At 41.2% G+C, this 20,188-nt stretch overlaps 1 protein-coding gene and 1 pseudogene across 1 annotated transcript in view; one reads left to right on the plus strand and one right to left on the minus strand.

Annotated features, from left to right (window-relative positions):
* Nucleotides 1-1,571: 1,571 nt before the first annotated feature.
* LOC103543319 (olfactory receptor 5AC1-like) lies at nucleotides 1,572-2,508 on the minus strand (annotated as a pseudogene).
* Nucleotides 2,509-14,990: 12,482 nt separating this feature from the next.
* The window catches only part of GABRR3 (gamma-aminobutyric acid type A receptor subunit rho3), a 57,351-nt gene continuing 52,153 nt past the window's right edge, over nucleotides 14,991-20,188 (plus strand). The window contains exon 1 of the mRNA XM_070582898.1: nucleotides 14,991-15,288. The gene's annotated coding sequence lies outside the window, so the exon portion shown is untranslated. The remainder of the gene's footprint in view (nucleotides 15,289-20,188) is intronic.

Consider the following 20,188-nt stretch of genomic DNA (forward strand, 5'->3'; position numbering starts at 1 on the left):
AGGAAACAGATTGTCTCTCAGAGCCCACAGAAAGGAATTCAGCCCTACTGACACCTTGATTTTAGCCCAGTGAGATCCCTGTCAGACTTCTGAAATACAGAACTGTAATAAAACCTTGCGTTGCTTAACGACAGAGATACATTTTGAGAATGAGTCGTTAGGCAATTTCATCATTGTGTGACCATCATAGAGTGTACTTACACAAGCGTAGATGGTATAGCTTGCCATATACCTAGGCTATAGGGTGCTAATCTTATGGGGCCACTGTTGTGTGTGCTATTCATCTTTGATGGAAACATCATTACGCCACGCATGACGATAGAATAAATTTATGTGGTTTTAAGCCACTAAATTTGTGGTAATTTGTACAACAGCAATAGAAAACACACTGCCTCATGCCTGCCTACCATGGCCATCTTCTGTTTCTCCCTCATAATCTCCTGGGGCCAGAAGAGGTGGACTCTCCTCCCTATTCCCACACGACCTCCTTCTAACAGAGTAGCAAGTTCAAGACCCCCTAGTCATCTTTCACCTTCTTTGTTGAAAGATACACCAAAGAAGACAATAAATAAATTTAGAAAGTCTACTCTTAAGAATTGCTAAAAACCCAAGTACTAGCTTTTTCCAACTGTGAGTACCATGAGAAGAAACATGTTAAAATGGGAAATTAAATTTCCATTGTTTAATATTTGTAAAAATATTATCTCCATTGACTGTGGAACTTTCTGTGACTGTTTTTCTCCAGGGGGACTGTGACAATGGATGGCAGTCCTGCTATTATCAGCATGTGCTGACAAAACCATGTAGAATATAATAATCTACCACTAGATGACACCCAAGTTAGTAACAGTTTTTCTAGAAATAATAAAGGTATGAAGGTGACAGAGAAAGTCTACATTTGACATATAGCAATTGTAGAGTCAAGACTGCACAGTCTTACAGCACATGAGAAAAAGATGAGAAAGCCTTGCCTCTGGCCTTGGCTGCAGAGAGATGCAGACAAGAACTTTACTGAGATGCTGCAACCACGGGGAGCAACGTGCTTGGAAAGAGCCCCCAGGGCAGAAGGCAGAGCTCCAGGCAGAGAGAGGAACCAGGCTCTGAGCAAACTTGACGCATACACACTCGCTGGAGCCGGTCTGCCCCACCTTGGGCTTTGGGTTTTGTGACTCAACAATCGTTTATTTCTTCAAATAAAAACAATAGGCTAGGGATGAGGCAAACGTGTCGTGTATATGGGATATCTTTTCTTTTATTTTTCACTAGGATATTCACAAGTCCATAAGTAATAAAGTCAGGAAGCCAAAGAGGCAGAAGGGCCAGACAGAAAGCCCGCGGTTTTTCTGAGGAAAAAAAATCAATTTAAGTTACATATTTAAGAGATGATCAAGCACTCCTGCAATTTGCTAAAGATGTAATAATACATTTAAATCACATTTATATATTTTACAAGTAACATATTATTCATAATAATAGTCAGCCATAAAGTTATTGCCAATGCATAGATACACAACAATTTATACAAAATACGCGTGTAATTGTCACACTTCAATTGTTATGTTAATAAACCCTTAGTCTTTTTCAAGGGGGAAAATAATTAACACTTTTCTCAGGGCACCTAAGACTTCCTTGTTTCTTAGGCTGTAAATAAAGGCGTTTAGCAGGGGAATTATAATCGTGTAGAACAGGGAATACATTTTATCCTGATACTGATGTGGATCAGACCCAGGATGCACATACATGAGGAAGAGAGTGCCGTAGAACAAGGACACGGAGAGCAGGTGGGCGCTGCACGTGGAGAAGGCTTTGCTCCTGCCCTTTGCAGACTTCTTTTTCAGGATGGCAAAGAGGACACGCGTATAAGACACTATGATAGTCATAAAAGTAAAAGCTTGTATAACAGCAGCAAAAATACAAACCACCAATGCATTAATAGATGGGTCAGTGCAAGACATTGAATATAGTGGCAAGATTTCACAGTAGAAATGATGTATTACATTGGAACTGCAGAAGGTTAATCTAAATAATAGTCCTACATGAACTATGGGGTGCAGAGAACCAATTACATAGGGCACACTTATCAGCCAAGCGCAGTCTGCTGGACATCGCCACCGGATAAAGCAAGGGGTTGCATATGGCTACAAAGCGGTCATAGGCCATCACCACCAGGAGGAAACATTCTGTGGTGGCACTGGAAGCAAAGAAATAGTATTGGGCCATGCACTCAAAGAGGGATATCATTTGCCTCTTGTCTAAGATGTTGACAAGCATTCTGGGAGTCACGGAGGATGAAGAACAAGCATCTGCACAGGCCAAGCTGCCGAGGAATAAGTACATGGGGCTGTGCAGACGGGCGTCCTTCCAGAGGAGAGCAGCCAGTCCGAGGTTGCCCACCATGGTGGTGAGGTAGGTGAGCAGGAACACCAGGAACAGAGGGGCCTGCAGCCCTGGACGCTCTGTCAGTCCTGTGAGAACAAACTCGGTCACCAGCGTCGTGTTTGCCTCCATCGTATCCCCTCTGGCTGATCACTGCAGTGAGAGAACAGGTGAAGAAAAAAATTAACCAAGCTTCGTGACCACTGGTGTTGGATTGCAATATCTGTTCCTCTACATCAGATGCCCCTTTAGCAAGAAACGTGAATACACTCTGTTGTCCTTTTTAAAAAGACACCAAAGATTATTAAGTATATTGTAAATAATTTTGAGAATTAAAGGCTCCTTTTAAAGGGCTTTATTTTAAAATATATAATTACCTGAAGGATTATTCAGGAGATTATAGACACCAATTTGACTTTGTCCAATAATTCGTCACTCACAAATACCTTAAATTGAATGTATTGACAGTGCAATGTTATACAAAATTAAGAATAAAAAATACATAATACATTTTGTACTAAAATCTCTTAAAGCTAGACGCTGGTTTGGGTTAAAAAGTGCTTTCACACTATCTCAGAAACTCTTTCATATCTTTCCTATTGAACAAAGAATGGGATCCCTTTTTGGTACAAATGACATAGATATGATATATATACCATTATTTCCTCCTAAGACATTGATGAGTAGAATAATGAGAGTAAGTTAAAATGCCATTTCTGCTGTTTCTGTCCATTACTATATGTTACTTGATTATATATTCATCAGAACCACCCCAAATTTATAATATACTCTTTTGATTATACTGTCCTCAAAACCACTCCAAATTTCAACTGGGATCTTTTAGGTTTTCACACTAAACCTCACATGGAATCACAATCATTCATTCAGTCAACAAATATCTATTTACTGCCTTCTCAGTTAGAGCGCTGTCATTCTTAGCTTAGTCACACACAGAACCTCTCACTCTGCTGTTATGTTCACGAGGCTAAAAGAATACCTCTTTAACAGGAGAGAAGAAACAAAGACACTAGCAGCTTATCTGCAGATTGGAGATCAACCTAAGAGTTGTCATTAAACAAGCCAATGAGACAATTATTATCGAGTTAACCAAGAATGTTTTTCATATTTCAGAAGCACATAATTCTAAAATCAGAATTAGGATTTTCTTTTCCTGCTCTTTTTTTTTTTTTTCGGTGAGGAAGATTGGCTCTGAGCTAATATCTGTCATCAATTTTCCTCTTTTTGCTTGAGGAAGATTGTCACTGAGCTAACATCTGTGCCAATCCTCTTCTATTTTGCATGTGAGATGCTGCCACAATGTGGCTTGATGAGCAGTGTGTAGGTCCCGTTGGGGATCTGAATCTGTGAACCCAGGGCCGCCTAAGCAGAGGGGGAGAACTTAACCACTACACCACCGGGCAGGCCCCTTCCTGCTCTTTTTGAGATTACAAGCAGGCCTGTAAGGTCAGAGCGGAATGAAACGTTAGAAAAGACACCACAGCAGAAAGAAGAGTCAGTGTTTCTAATATCTGGATTCAATTTAAATAGTAAAAACTATAAATTTTGTTTAAACAGCAAATCAAATGAGGAGAAGAGATGAACCATGTTAATGGGCAATGAGTAGCAGACAGCTAGACAGGCAGAAAAGAGCCCCAAACTGAAAATGCATCCATGAGATCTATAAGCCTGGGAAGCGAGCGAGAAGCCTGGATCCTGCGGAAACCCAGGAACAACCTAAGCCCATGTCGTCATAATACATTTCATCAATACCAGTCGTACACAGTTCTGAACACAAAATGTGTTCTGTATATTGAAATCCCTGCCTTGGTTATCTACGGCAGGGTCTACCCATTTAGAAACAGCCCGTCTGAGAATGTGACAAGTGCTCACAAGTCTAGGAGTCACAGCTCCCGGGACAAGTCCAGCCAGGTGGGGGTGACTCCAGCACCGATTTTCCTTCTGTAACCTAGTCAGTAGTTCTTACAATGTAGCTGAAGACTTCACTCCCAGGTCTCTGCTGGCCTGAAACGTTTGTTCAGAGCGCCTGCTTTGTAATTCAAAGACAGGGAACAATGTGGAAAATTTCAGGAAGATAGAGTTTGCGAAAAATTCGGTTCTGACAAGGATAATCTTTGAACAGTAAAAATATGTATAGAAGAATTGGGATGTTTTCCATAAAAAAGTATCTAGAGTCTTTTCCCCTTAAAAAGAGAGGCTGTTGCAAGGAAAACGGTTCTCTCCATCGTCATTGGGAATAGGAAAAGAGAAAATTTGTTTGGAATTTATATTTGATGTTAAAAGGTGCTGATAGAGAAGCTGGTGACGCTGGCAGTAACCGGTGAGTGAGCACACGCTGTCAGAGCCACATTCTCCTCACTTTATGCTCTTCAGAGAAAACGACAATGAGGTGTGGCTCTTGGCAGATCTGGTGAGCTCTTTTTTTCTGCAAATTTCCAGAGAAGTACTATCGGAACAAGAACTGTGTTGAGAGGGGAGGCGTAGACTGCCCTTAAAAGCCCCAGAATTCTATGATTCTTAACCGTTGGATAAATCTCCCGATTCTATGAGTTTCCAAAGCACAGTAAAGGCCAGAATGAATTTGACTTTTAAAGACACAAAGTATTAAATATTTTTTCTGCAATTCATTTTCCTGGCAAAGAAAATTTTGGAAGCTTTGAGTCTCGATTCCACCTCTAACTTACTAAGTGATTATGCCAAAGCCACATTATGCCCCGTGTGTTAAGGTTCTCATCTGTGACGCACTGGGTTTTCTAAGGAACGTCCGCCCACAGTCCAGGAGAGTCTGTGACTCTGCTGTTTAGGGGGTAGCCTGGCACAGTGCTTCACCACACGGACTCTATAACCAAACTGCACGAGTTCAAGTCTTCATTCTATAAACATACAGCTTCTTATCCGTAAGAGCTCAGAGGAATTGAACATAATGTTTATTTAGCCATTCGGTTCAGGATTGCTTTCTGTTCCATTCAGCAGACAAATCATCTGAAAAAACTTTTTTCAGATATTTTGACAGCTCAGGAGAAACTCTTGGTACTAAAATGATATGTTCTATCACTTTTCATGGAAAGAATAATGACAATAAAATAAAGCAGTGCAATCTCACCCAATTCCTATAAGAAGGTGCAGAGATGTCATAAAATACAAATTTTCCTGAAGAACTCTTAAGGTACAAGAATGAACGTGTCAAAGATAGTTATCCATCTCACAGTAATTTTCTTTGAGAAATGCAGTTTGGGGGGGAAGGTATTTATATTTTCCCATCTTCAAGCTGTTTGGGAAGATAATGTTGAAACTCCCTCAACGCCACCAAAAGATTCCCCGTGGGATAAAGTCAATCTACGGGGCATTATAGACTGATCAACAAATCACGTCTAACACACTCTTTGTAACTATTAGTTTTATAGCTTGTTTCTTTCTTCTGAAAACAAAAGCATTACAGGTTAATTGTAGGAAAAAAATGTAGAAAATACAAAGAAAAAAATTACTGTAACCTCACTAATCATTAATAAATACAGTTAATTTTTTCATTTATTTTTCTCCCACCTTTAACCCATGCATTTAGCTATAAATAATAATTTATATATATTTATGTAAACATAATTCATATAAAAATGTTTATATACATAAAAATAAAATTATGACACTACTATACATAATTTGTCATTAACTATTTTTAACTTAATGTATCATTTACACTTTTCTATATCATTAGTTTGAAAAAATGTGGGGTTTTCCATGGTCACATAACTTTTCATAGAAATCTGTAATTATAAATTCCTATAATTGAAGCTAATTTTTCCAAGTAGGTGCACGCTGTTAAGGATCTTTTTTACAAATCTGCAATGGGACCTCTGGGTAATTGTACCAATTTGCACTTAAAATTTTCAAACAACTCATTTATCAACCTTTACACTAGCAACAAGGAAAAAATACATATATACACACACACAAACACACATATTCACATAATCGTATAGATCTATATCAATGTGTATGATTAAACTTGGCAAGAAATATATCTAACCTATATGTTTTTGGCAAAAATGTAGAACTATTAGGAGGTATAAAAATTTAATGTATGAAAACCTATCATTTTGCCTAAATAGAAAGACTTGATCCAGTAAAAGTATTGATTTTCCCAAACTAATATACAAATTTGATGCAATCTCAAACAAAATCATTGAGAGATAATTTGACTAGTAAATTCTAATTCATCTGGAAGAGCAAATGGATTTTTTAAAGAATTTTTCAAAAAAAAACAAGGAAGGGAGATGTTTCATGTCAGATACAGCCATATATCATAAAGTTAGCTGTAACAATTGAAATTATGCTTGATGTCCTTAAGCTTCACCACAGGCACAAATTCTCTGAAACTGAGTATCTGCTTCTAGACATTAGGAGGAAGAGGAGGAAAGTTGACTAAGGGCATGGACTTCATGAAGACAGGTGGGTTCAGATCTGGGTTTGCCTCTAAGGCTTTGGTTGATAACATATTCTCCAAGTTTTGATTTCCTGATTTTGAAATAAAGCTAATAATGTACAGTCACAAGGTTGTTCAAGAATCGAATGAGAGGATGTGTGTCAAGCCCCTGATGCTGTACTTGACAGATGGTAAGGGCTCACTAAACAGTGACTTTAACCACTCGTGTCAATTATTTTAGTTATGCATAAGCAAAGCAGCTAAGCTCTTTTGTTAAGGGATGTGTTTTGGTGAGCAAAATCGAGACGTTTCAGAGTGCATATTTAACAAATAAGGCCATTTTCCTTCCTAATCATGATGCCATTTTGACATGAGACAAAATTAATACTGTTCTTCTAATACCATCTAATAGTCAGTCTATATTCACATTTCTCCACTTGTTCCCAAATTGTCTTTTACAGCACTGCATGGCATTTGTTGTTTCTATCAGGACTTTTAATCCAGCACAGTCTCATTTCTTCCCCGTCCTTTACTTACTTTTGTTAATCTCAATGATTTCTTGCTTTTTTTCCATAGTGGTCATGACTCATTGGAGAAATTGGGCCAATATTCAGTTGTTTTGTGGCATTTCCACATTCTGGATTTGTCTCCTTGCCTTTGTTTGATTTGTCCTCCTATTCCCTGTATTTTCCTGTTCCCAGTGGAAATTATGTCTAAAGGCTTGATTAAGCATTTTTGGCAAGTTCCCTTCCGAGACAACACCATGAACTTCACGTTCCTCGCATCAGGAAGCACAGAAGGTGTGCTTGTCTCACTGTCGGGGAGACTCAGTGGCACCCCTGGGTGCAGGTGTAACAGCCAGCTCTCTGCCCTGCAAAGTCACCCATCTTCCTTACACCTACCAAGTGACTAGCGACACGATCCTTTAGCGCATTGCAAATATCCGGGTCTCCACCCACTTTTTGGCTAAGATTTTTAGCCTCCTTTCCTGATCTTTGCCAGAACTAATTATGTCATCAGGCGTTTTCTAAGGTAATTTTTTAATTCTATCATTTGCTCTACATTATTTAACTGGCATATTTTAACACAACTACAATATAAAAGGAAAATATGACAACAAAGTTTTGAAATGCACCATGTAAAAAGAAACAGCAATTTCAAGCAAATGTCTAAATGTTGTTTAGACTTAGTTGACCTTGCCAGAAGTTCACAGCTGCTTCTCGAGTCCCCCACACCCCCGCTTCCTTCTTGGACGTAGTCCAACTGTTAGTGATTCAGGAAAGTCTCGTCTGGAATAGCTTAGTCTCCAGTCAACAAATATGTTTGAGTGTCTGTTATCACGGACCCTAGTCTGCAATCTTTCCAGTCCTTTCCTTTGAAAGGAAAGAGATGAGTCAATTAAAATCCAAATTCTGTCTGGTCCAATGATTCTTGTTTCTCACACTTTGTAAAAAACTGGTTTTTCTATCTGTTTAAGGATCAAATTATTTCTTGCCAGAAAATGTCCATTTGAGGCATTGTTGCTTTTTAACACCTTTCTCCCAAAGAGAAATTTTATAGGTATGTGCTTTTTTTTAGGTCTCCTAAGGCTAATTTTTTAACTTATATTTGTTTAATTAAAAAAATAATTATAATAATAATATATTTTATCATGTTTTTACATTTAACTTTCAACCAAAACTTATTCATATAAACTATCTTAATTTCTCAACAGTACTAGAGCACTTGAGAGCCTGACATTTCTGTCATTACCTCGCTGTAATGAAAAGAATCCTGGAGTGGTCACATCGGCTGTCTCTGGTAGTGCAGTTTGTGACCGTGGCTCTCATCTTGGCGTGGCCCTTCGTTGGTTATATAATTTGGAAAGTCGAATTTTCACTCCCTCAGGAAAATAAATCCTATATTTGTATAGTGATTTATGCGCCATAACGTACTCCCACCTGGGTTGAATCACCTGATCAGCTGAACGTGGATACGGGTACATATTCTTGTCCTAATTTCGCAAATGAAGAAATTAAGGCACTGCCCCTTAAATTAGCATGGAACACTCATTATTCCCTTCTCTCAAACTCACTAGCAGAATTACAGGAGGCTGTCGTGGTCATTTTAGCCTCATCTGAGACTTAGGAAAAATAACACGTCTTCTGATGTGTTTTTTCTGCTATTCCAAGCTGCCTCACTTGTAAGTGGAAGAAATACCACCTCCTTTCCATTCTTCCAAAGTGTCTTAAAGTATCAAATAAGAGGTCATGAACATACTTTAAAGGCCTTGATTTAATATTTAAATATGAGGTAGGCTTTCTGACTAAGAAGAAATAGGAATTCAAAATCGAAGTGTTCATCGTGAATGTCTGAGCAATTTTAGTGATTTGACCCTCAAAATGTGGCCCAAGGCTCACCTGCATCAGAATCACCTGGGATGTTTCTGAATAATGCGGAACCTCAGGCCCGCCTGGATCTGCTGAATCCAATCCCTGTGGGCTCAGGCGCACTGAAGTTCGAGAATGACCATCTCAGGTGAAAAATCTCTGTGTCACCAGCTCCTCTTCTGCCCAAGTGACCAGTTGTAAATGTGAGATAGAGGCTCTTCACTCCAACTGTGTAAATTAAGTGCCTAGTGGACACTTTGCAATAGCTCAATGATATTCGATGGATTGATTATTCTACAGTATAATATGGCCAAAAATCGAGAACTGTCCGCCATAAATAAAATATCTGCTGAAATACGGGACACTAAGAAGGCAGGAGAAACATTTGTCAGGAAAGAACTGCAGTTTGCTTTTTTCTTTTGCTGAGGAAGATTCACCCTGAGCTAACATCTGTTGCCAGTCTTCCTCTATTTTGTATATGAGATGCCACCACAGCATGGCTGACGAGTGGTGTAAGTCCACACGCGGGATCTGAACCTGTAAACCCAGTCTGCCGAAGTGGAGCACACTGAACTTAACCGTTATGCCAGGGGACCAGCCCCACAGTTAGCTTTTTGTGAACTGTCTGGATGTGCACAGCCAGTCCCCCCAAACTGATTGTCTGATGGCAATGTGAAATAAATTGGTGTCATCTACATTTTTTTCATGAGTGCATTTGTTTCCAAACAGCAGACTCCAGGTTCTTATTTACTCCATAGAGACAGTTGGGCTGGACCTCCAAAAACAATAAAAGGATATTCGTGTGGTGAAAAATGGTGATGCTCTGTATACATCTTACACCAATATATTTAAAACAACTAAGGCCATAACTTTCCTTTACCAAGCATTTATTTATTTGAGCCCCCACCATCTGCCAGGCCCTATGCTCTGTGGCTTCATGCGTACCCACTCACAGCCACTGGCGGTTCCTAGGAATAGTAACAGCCTTGCTAAACTGTCACAGGGTAAGTCACTGGATCATCATGTAAAACAGTGCATATAGGGTACGGTCACAAGGCCGTTTAAGGAGGTGTGTCAGGAGGCAGGTGGGGAGATGAAGGATGCTCTGTAAGAGGAACCCTACAGGGTTTGTCTACGCAGAGGCTGATGGAAAACAGATTCAGTCACTGGCTTTTTCTTTAGCCACACCTGGAAGAAGAAACAGTACGAACTGAACGTATTCAAGAGAGAACAGTGTTTATCAAGAGCAGCATTAAGCTGCTTTGGAGGAGGGGTTTTGTTAATGCAGATTTTTATCATAGCATTGTCACCTGTTGTTATAAATGAAATAATGTAAGCCATGCTCTTGAGTCTGTCTTATTTCACTCAGCGTAACGCTTTTGAGATTCACCCACATCTTTGTGTACCGTGAGTTTAATCAATTTACTGTTGCGTAGAAGTCCATTCTTTTTAAACACCACAGCTTTTCCATCTTCCTATTGATGGACAGTTGGGTTGTTTTCAGTGCTTGGCTGTAAATAAACTAGCTATGAATTCATCTCTCAGCAGACGTGTGCACTCACCTCCTTGGATTTCCCCCAGGAATAGATGGGAACTGCTGTTTCATAGGACAGTCAGGGCCAGTGGCATAACTTGCTTATTTGACAGATGGAGTCGATAATTTCTTAGCAACGCCTCCGCTGTATGATAAAATTATTCTCAGTAAAAATCACAAAATAAAACAAATAAAATGGTCAGAAATAGAATGCAAACCATAAAAAATTTCTTTTATTGAACTTCGTGTTGTGGTAGTAAAAAATAAAAAATAAAGTAAGTATTATGGCATAAAACTGAAAAAGTAACAGATTAATACTTTTAATTACATTTATATATTTTTAAAAAGAAAAATAATACATTTACATTTTGATCTGTCACAGTGATGAGTAATTAATATTAGTTTCTCTTTTTGTGCCTCAACTGCAAATTTGTCAATGATTTTCCCAATTTTTATACTCTTTATACATTTATATTCAACATACTCTATAAGCAGATTCATCAATATCTCTGCTTATAGTAGATTGAAGAACTAAAATATACCCTTTGCAAGCAAAAATATTGTACTTTTCAATTAGCATGCTGTGTCGCTGCTGTAAATTTGAAACACATGTAAAAATTTCAAGTGGTCCCCTACAGTGACAGGATTAAAGTAACTCAAAATCTATTTGTCTTCACAACTGATGTGCTCTCATTGTTTTATTCCGACACTTAAATATGAGAGTATGTAATACCAATGGGACTGGAGACAAAGTAATTTAATCTAAGTAATTCCAAACTGTTATGAATTTATTCTTAAAAGGAGTTCCTACAGCTGAATTCCCAGCCATCCGGAGTGCTTGTCAAACTGAAAGTTCTCTGAATAAACTTCTAAGCGGAATGTAATGTTTACAGGTGTTTATGCAATAAAACATGCTAACGTGAAACACACATGCCTACAAGTGGGAACAGGAATGGCAGCAAGTGTTTCAAACACGCACAATATTTTCTTCAGGGAGGAATATTTTATCACTGACATTGTTTAGAATTTCTAGCCAATGTTGACAAGAAAAAGCAGGCTTACTTTTGATCACTTTAACATTGTTTTTAAATTTCATGTTTATAGCAGTTCCTTTTACCTAGCACATCGTGTCCAACTATCAATAGAAAATTACCAGGCACACCGAAAGACAAAAAGCGCAGCTTGAAGAGGCAGAGCAAGCAGCAGAACCAGACATGGCAGGGGTGTTGGAATTATTGACCAGGAGTTTAAAACTATGATTAACCTGCTAAGGGCTTTAATCGATGACGTAGACAACACGCAAGAACAAATCGGCAATGTCAACAGAGAGACGGAATTCCTAAGAGCCCAAAAGAAACGCTAAAGATCAAAAACACTATAACAGAAATGAAAAATGCCTTTGATGGGCTTAGCAGTAGACCAGACATGGCTGAGGAGAGAGTCTCTGAGCTAGAGGATATATCACTGGAATCCTCAAAAGGTGAAAAGCAAAGAGAATTTTTCCTCCAGAGGAGGAAAAATATCCAAGGACCGTGGGACAACTGAAAAAGCTGTAACAGACACATGATGGGAATGTCAGAAAGAAAAGGAAAAGAGGAAGGAGCAGAAGAAATATTTGAAGTGGTAATGACTGAGAATTTCCCCCAGGTTAAAGTCAGACACCAAACCGCAGATCAGGAAGCTCAGAGAACTCCAAGAAGGATAAATGTAAAAACTACTCCTAGGCATATCATTTTCAAAGTACACAATATCAAAGATAAAGAAAAAATCCTAAAAGAAGCCAGAGGATAAAACCCCTCACCTACAGAGGAAGGAAGAGAAGAATTACATCTGTGTTCGGAGTTGAGTTCAACTGCTCCATAATACTGATGTCTTGGCTTCCATTCTGTGTGGCTAAGTGCCCCAGATAGCAGCCCACAGAGTCACAAGTAAGTGTAAGTTCCTGGTGTGACTTCCCCAGTGCCCCTGGTGATACAGTCTCTCCTGCTTTCCAGATCCTTCCCTTTGTGCCCTCCTTAGATAAGACCACCTCAGAGCTTACCAAAACCCCACTCTTTGGTTTGAATTGAGCAAGCCTGCCTTAGCCTGGGAACCCCAGAAACATCCACCCACAGAACCTAATAAAGGCACATGCCCCAGATCCTGGTGCCTCCACTCTGCCTGCGCTCTGCTGTGACATCCCATGTAGCCCCTTGAGGTGGGCCATGTACCTCGTCCAGGACCTGTGAGTAATCAACTTCTCTGTTTCACTTTCCCTTGTGGTCTTTGTTGAACCATGGCTCACCATCCAACACCCCACTTGGAGCTCTAAACAAATGTTAATTTAACCAAATCACAACAATCTGAATTACCCTCAGAAACAATGCAAGCAAGAATACAGAGTGAAATAGTTTGTCTTGAGCCATCCAGACAATGGAATATTACTCGGTGCTAAAAAAAGAAATGAGCTATCAAGCCGTGAAGAGACATAGATGAACCTTAACTGCATATTGCCAAGCAAAAGAAGCCAATCTGAAAAGTCTGCATACTGTATGATTCCAACTTTATGACATTCTGAAAAAAGCAAAACTGTGGACACAGCAAAAAAGTCAATGGTTTCCAGGGGCTGAGGGGAGAGGGATGAATAGGTGGGGCACAGAGGGTTTTTAGGGCATTCTGTATGATACCAAAATGATGGATACATGTCATTATACATTTGTCCAAACCCGTAGAATATACAACATCACGAGTGGACCCTAATGTAAAGCATGGACTTTGGGTGATTGTGACATATCAGTGCAGGTCCATCAACTGTAACAAATGTACTGATCTGGCGAGGGATGTTGATAATGAGGGAGGCTACGCATGTCAGGAGGAAGGGGGTACCTAGGAATTCTCTGTACCTTCCTCTCAATTTTGGTATGACCCTTAAACTTCTCTGAAAAGATTGTCTTCAATGTTTCTTAAAAAGAATTTTGGAGATGAATGATGGCAATGGTTACACAATAATTTGAATGTACTTAATACCACCAAACAGTACACCAAAAAATGGGTGGGATGGTAAATTTTATGATATACGTAATTTGCCACAATTTTTAAAATTAAAGAAAAAAGTCAATCCTATTTCCATGTACTAGCAATGTAGGATTGGAAGCCAAAATTTTAAAATCAATGCGATTTACAATCCACAAACACGAAATACTTAAGTATAAACCTAACAAAAGATATCCAAGATCTATATGCTGAAAACTAGAACATGATGAATTAAATCGTAAAAGGTCCAAGTAGAGACCTTTTCTCTACTTCTCACTGACTGGGAGATTCAACGTAGCCAAGTGTCAGTTCTCACCAAAGTGATCTACAGGTTTGATGCAATGCCAATCAAAATTCTCAGAATTTTTTGTAGATAGAAAAACTGCCTCTAAAACATATACCAAAGGGCAAAGGAACTAGAATTACCAAAACGGCTTTGGTTGGAGAAGAAGAAAGTTGGAGGGTTTTTAGATGTATTTACTATGAAGCGATAGTGATCAAGACAGTATGGTATTGGCAAGAGAGAGTCGGGTAGACCGATGCAACGGAAGACATTCTGCTATTGGCAACAGGAAAACGTTTCAGCTAGAGAAAATAAATTAGCAAAGGAAGTGTCATTAATATAAATTCTGCAACTGCGTACAGAAGAGAGGAAAGCAGAGAGACGTGGGGCAAGGAGGCTGCCTGAGAAATACATGTGCATTAGAGAAAGAGTCTAGTGCCGATGGGAAGACAAAGGAACTGCCGAAGAAGTGTCGAAGCAAAAAAGGAAACATTTTTAAAAAACAGAAAAAAAAAACACATCTTTTTTAAAAACAGAAAAAAATCAAATCTTGAAAAGGGAGGGATCAAAGATGACTTCAGATTTTCAGGCGTGGGAGATGGGAAGGATGGTGGTAATTGTGACCAAAATCATGATGTTGGAAATGCAAAGAAGTTAATAGAGATGAAGATTGGCAGCTAACATTTGTGTTAATTATTGTATTTTCAATTACCAGATAATGTGCCAACTCCCTAGTATTCTCTCACTAATTCTGAGTCTACTCCTAAGACACAGGTCCTAGGGGTGTCACCCCTAATCGGCATGTAAGGTAACCAACTCGGAAAACTTTAGCCGTTGCCAGTGCGCACACAACAGTCAGGGGGAGAATTAGGACTTCCACCCAGGACGTCTGACGCCAAAGATCACATTCTCAAGCACTATGTTTTATTGTCTCCTCAGGAATTTCAAAAGTCGCCTAAATCCATCTGCCTGAGGAACACAGAAGAGCGATGGAAGTGCAGGGAGGTTAAGCAGCTTCCTAAAGACGGAGCAGTGAATGCCACAGCCCGTCCCAGAGCCGGGTCTCCAGCTCCTTATCTATTGTCCTTCCAGTACGTCACTCATGACAGGCACTTCATTTTGACAGAAAGTGTCGTTTTCCACAGTGTTCACCTTGATCTCCCAGCATTTCCACGGAAAAACAAAATGCTGTTCTTCCATCTAGGAAAGAGGCGAAACCTTAAAAATATCCTCAGTGTTCAGAGAAACCAGCAGACATCATCAATCTTCATTCAAGGTAAGTAATTGCATTTTCCTCGACAACAGCGCTTCTTCTTCTTTTTTTTTTTCCTGCCTGAATCATTTGGCGTTATACCATTAACCTTTTCATTTAATTTTGCCTGTATTGGTAAACGCCAAGTATCGGAGTCTTCCTTTCCTAAGGAAGAGAATCTTTAAACCCTAGCGTGGTCTGGACGGGAACGTCTGGCCTGTGCCGCCATCTGGTGGTCGCATTGCACTACTGCACTGTGATGAAGCTGGCTCTGCTCCGGTGTCGCCCACTTTCTCTAAAGCAGAGCAGTGCTTCAGGGTCCCGCACCCGCCGCCGCAGCGGGCTCTGTATCTCAGGAAAAAGGTGGGAGGGGAGTGAAAGAGGCTATGCAAAGGAAAGATGCTCTCCTGGGCCTCCGGTAATTCTGGGAAACGGAAGAGAAAACGCCATTTCTGGGAGCAAGGTTTTTGGAGGGATAGCAGATGCCCGTTACCAGCTGCTCTTGCATGACCAGGTGATATATTTCCGGTGAACCGAAGCAACAGAAGAAAGAAAAAAGCAAATGAACTGTGCACTTAATCACTCTACTATAAGTTTCCCTATACATAAAAAAGAGAGACTGGGCCAGTCTGAATAGTCTCAAGATCTCTCCCCATCAACGTTCTGGCTGCAATTCCCCACTCAAGATATTTGCCTACGTGACAACACGCAGACACAAGAAATTTCTGAAAGCTTAGAATTTGTGGTTGTCAGATGTTCTCGATCCAGTCTAAATAAGACCTTCACTTTCGTTTCGTTTCCTCTTTGTAGGCAAAATAATAGCTACATATCCCAAGATGAATACTGAGGACACAGCCATCCCAGCTTTCTCCTTGGCTCCTTGCCAAAAGAATAGAAGCGAGCTGACGTCATCAGAGTGGGGGAAGAGGGGACAGGAGGCAGCTGTGCGAGAGGGAGCTTAAACCAACGCAAAATTCTCCAGTGACCCTGTGATTCATTTTGTTTCCTGGTAGTTACCACTTTCTAATTTTGACAGATGTGGTTTTCTGCTCTTTCCTAAGAAGCTTACAGGGCTTGCAAAGAAAGCACGAAAGGGATAAGGTTAAGGAGCCGATTCTGCATCAAGAGACAGATGCCTCACTGTAATTGAACTGAAACCCCAAGACCTCCTGTGGGCCAGCTCTGTGTAGCCTGGGCCATTGCCTTATTGTTATGCAAACCATTCCCCACTTAAGATTAATAAGTGACAAAATATAAACTGCTTTTACTCCTCCCTGAATGTTAATATTGACACGTGCAGTTGGTCCAGCAAAGCTTATTCGATAAGGAGGTCGGATAGATTTGCCTCCGTGATTCATCCCCGCAGTGTGGGGAGGGGCACCCTGACGTGACTGACGTGCTGGTGAGGAGGCACATGATCCGCCAGGTGTTTCTGAAAACTCGTGCCCTCAAATAGCTCCACTGGTGGCCTAAGAGACAGACAGCTCCTGCTTCAGGCTTCATCCCCTTAAGTCAAAGGATGGCTTCCAGAAGACCCCTGGGAATGTCTTGCTTATTCTTTATCGGCCGCCACTGTTTGATTGTGACTTTCACAGTTAGCAGGCACCAAAATAGTCCCGAGACGATTGGACATAGAATTTTGATAAGGAGGATGTGATGTGTAAAGCACAGATTTATCTATAAATCAGAATTTCCCATACTGGATGCTCTGGAGGAGCACTCTTTTTGAAAAATATTCGTAAGCAATGTGGATTTTTTTTATAAAGGAGATCCGAGGTCAACGAAGTTGGGGAAACATGGAATTCAGCAGCACTAAACAGGCTTTTTTACTGAAGCCTTTAATGTGTTAATAATCATTCAACAGCTATATATTAAACACTAATTATATGCCAAAAATAGTTAGAAGCGTTTGGGATTCCCTCGGGACAGAGACGGCTTGCTCGCAGAGCTTCCCTTCTGGCCGGATTAGAGGGACGTGAATAACAGGCATGAAAGTGAGCTGTACCCCGTCCTCCCTGCGGGGTGCGGGGTCGGCTGGTAGCACAGGCGGTCGGAGGTGTAGGGTGCTTCACTGAGCGTGTGACATTCGAGCGGAGATTTAAGCTGGTTGGAGGAGTCAGTCACATAGACTCCTGGATGAAGAGAGTGTCCGCAAGCGGGCGGCCAGCGCCCGGCCCCGAGGGAGGAATGTGCTAGGTGTGTCTGAGGAGCAGCTGGAGGGGGTGGAGGAGGAGAAAGAGGCGAGGACGAGGAGGGAGCTGCAGATTCCGCAGGGTCTTCCCAGCCATCCTAAAGACTTTAAACTGAGGAAAACGAGGAGCCACTGCAGAGTTTTGAAGACAGGAGTAATTGATGTGACTGAGATTTTTAAGGGCTCACTGGTGGCTGGCTGTGTTGAGAACTGACAAACAGGACACAGGAAGAAGCAGGGAGACCTGTTCGCGGGGCGACCGCGAGCATTCAAGCAGGCGGTGACGGCGACCAGGCCAGGCAGGTCGCTGCCGTGTGGTGAGAGGCTCCGGATCCAGGATCTATTTTTAAGGTGGTTGGACTGGATGGATGTGCATTGTGAGAGAGGAGTCACGAAATGACAGTGTTGTTATGTGTTGAGAAACAGAAGGTTACAGGCGGATGTGGGAAATACTAACAAGCTTACTGTTGGACACCACGCTGGAGGTACTTGTCAGCCACCCAAGTAGAAACATTAGCAGGCGGTTGGATATGTGTCTCCGTCCGATTGGGCGGCTATAACGCCTCACCACAGACTGGGTGGCTTGTAAACCACAGAAGTTTATTCCTCACAGTTCTGGAAGCTGAAAGCCTGAGGTCAGAGGCCACCTTGCATGAGGGCCGCCTTCCAGGTCGCAGACTTCTCGTTGGGTCCTCACGTGGTGGAAGTGGTGAGGAAGCTCCCTGGGGTCGCTTTCGTAAGAGCACTAACTCCATTCGCGAGGGCTCCACCCTCACGGCCTAATCACTCACCAAAGGTCCCCCTTCCAGAGCCATCACCTTTGGGAGGTAGAACTTCCACATATGAATTTTGAGAGACAAAAACATTGAGACCATAGCAATATGAGATGGAATTTTGGGAAAAAAGACTGGACTGATGCTATAAATTTGGGAGTGTTTGGTGCATATATGGTTTTTAAAGCGTCCAGACTGGATGAGATCACTAAAGGAGTGCGTTGATGGAAAAGACAAGTACTGGAGTACTGCAGTACAGGAGTACTGATGTACCGAAGTACTGAGTGCAGGGCTGCTCCGCGTGACGAGGTCTGATCAAGGAGGGGGATCAGATCACGGGACTGAGGGAGGACGAGCCAGGAGGTAAAAGAAATCAGGAGAGCAGCATCCCGGAAGGCAGGTGAAGAACACGTCCCGATAGGAGGGAGACACTGGGGTGTCAGGGCTTCCGGTGGATCGAGGGAGATAAGGACGGAGACTGGACCATGGGATGCACGGCCGCCATCCTCCACGTTGCTGAAGGACCAGAGCACTCTCCCTGTACCATGCACTGTGAACTGTGCATCCCTGAGAGGCAATAAGACCGTGTGTCCCACACTCTCTTCAAGCAGAACATTGTTCCACAAAATGTCTCCAGTGTAGCCAAGAACTACCGTGGGAGATGGAGGGTTAGACACCAAACCTCGAAGCATCCTTCGAAATGAAGAGAACAGGCCCTGCCGGGGTCAGGGGTCAGTGCCCTGGAGCTCCCGAGAACCCTGAGGTGGAAAGCATGGAAAACAAACTTTGACCCCAGTGGAGTCCCCCAGCAGCCAAAGGGACAGCAGCTCAAGACCAGCAACCCCTCTTACATTTCTTCTGTCGACTGGCTCTTCGCAGAAGACGAAAGCTTACTGGCCCAGAAATACATGCAACAAAGCCTCAAACTGCTCTAGCCAGTAGGGGAGTTAAAATTAAAACCACAACATCCATTGGATTGGGCAACATTTAAAAGCCTTATAATACCAGTGTTAAAAAAGATTTTACGAATTGAGAAGCCTCATTCACGGCAAGTGCAGTTGTAAATTGGTAAATCACTTTTTGCCCCAAATTCAAAATGGATCATAGACCTTACATACAACCAAGAAATATAATACCAAAAGCACAATCCATAAAAGAATAAAATTGATAACTTCATTAAAATAAGAGAATTACTGTTCAAAAAACATTGCTAAAATGAAATGACAAACCACAGATTTTCAGATAATATGTGTAAATTGTATATCTGATAAAAGATATCCGGGAAATACGAAGAACTCTCAAAGCTCAAAAATTAGAAAACAAACAAGCCAATTAAAAAATGAGCAAAAGATTTGAGCAGACACTTCACTGGAGATAGCATACGAATGTCAATAAGGGCAGGAAAAGATGCTAACCATCATTAGTTATTAGAGAAATACAAATGGAGACCACAGTGAGATACCCCAACCCACCTATTGAAATAACTAAAATTGCAAGGACAATCCATACCGGAAGGAGCAATGCAGACCTCTGTGCTCACAGAGAGGCAACCCAGAGAGTTAGGAGATGATTTCACAAGATTGAAGGGGGCAGTAAATTTAAGTCAAGTTCGGGTCATGTCGAAGCTACCTGTGCCCATCACACTGATGAGGATTTTTAGGCTGCTTAATTTTAAAACAGTTTATGATGAGGATTTTTAGGCTGGTTACTTTTAAAACTACAGATAAGAAGCAGGCTCCGAGGAGTGGAATTTGTTTGCCCTTTGATCAGAGACAATTGCATTTGTGAAGGAAATCTCCATGCCTCCCTCTCTGCGCCAGGAGGAAGGGGGGATGGCTTTATCTCTGGAAACTCTTAATGGGGAAGGCAAGAACTTAAGTTGTTTACTGTCTGGCAACCTCATGTAACTGACCCCCCACCCCAAAATCCTCCTTTGCCTTTAGTTGAAGATAATATTTGA

This window comes from Equus przewalskii, chromosome 18 (assembly GCF_037783145.1).
Source record: "Equus przewalskii isolate Varuska chromosome 18, EquPr2, whole genome shotgun sequence".
NCBI classification, from domain to species: domain Eukaryota; kingdom Metazoa; phylum Chordata; class Mammalia; order Perissodactyla; family Equidae; genus Equus; species Equus przewalskii.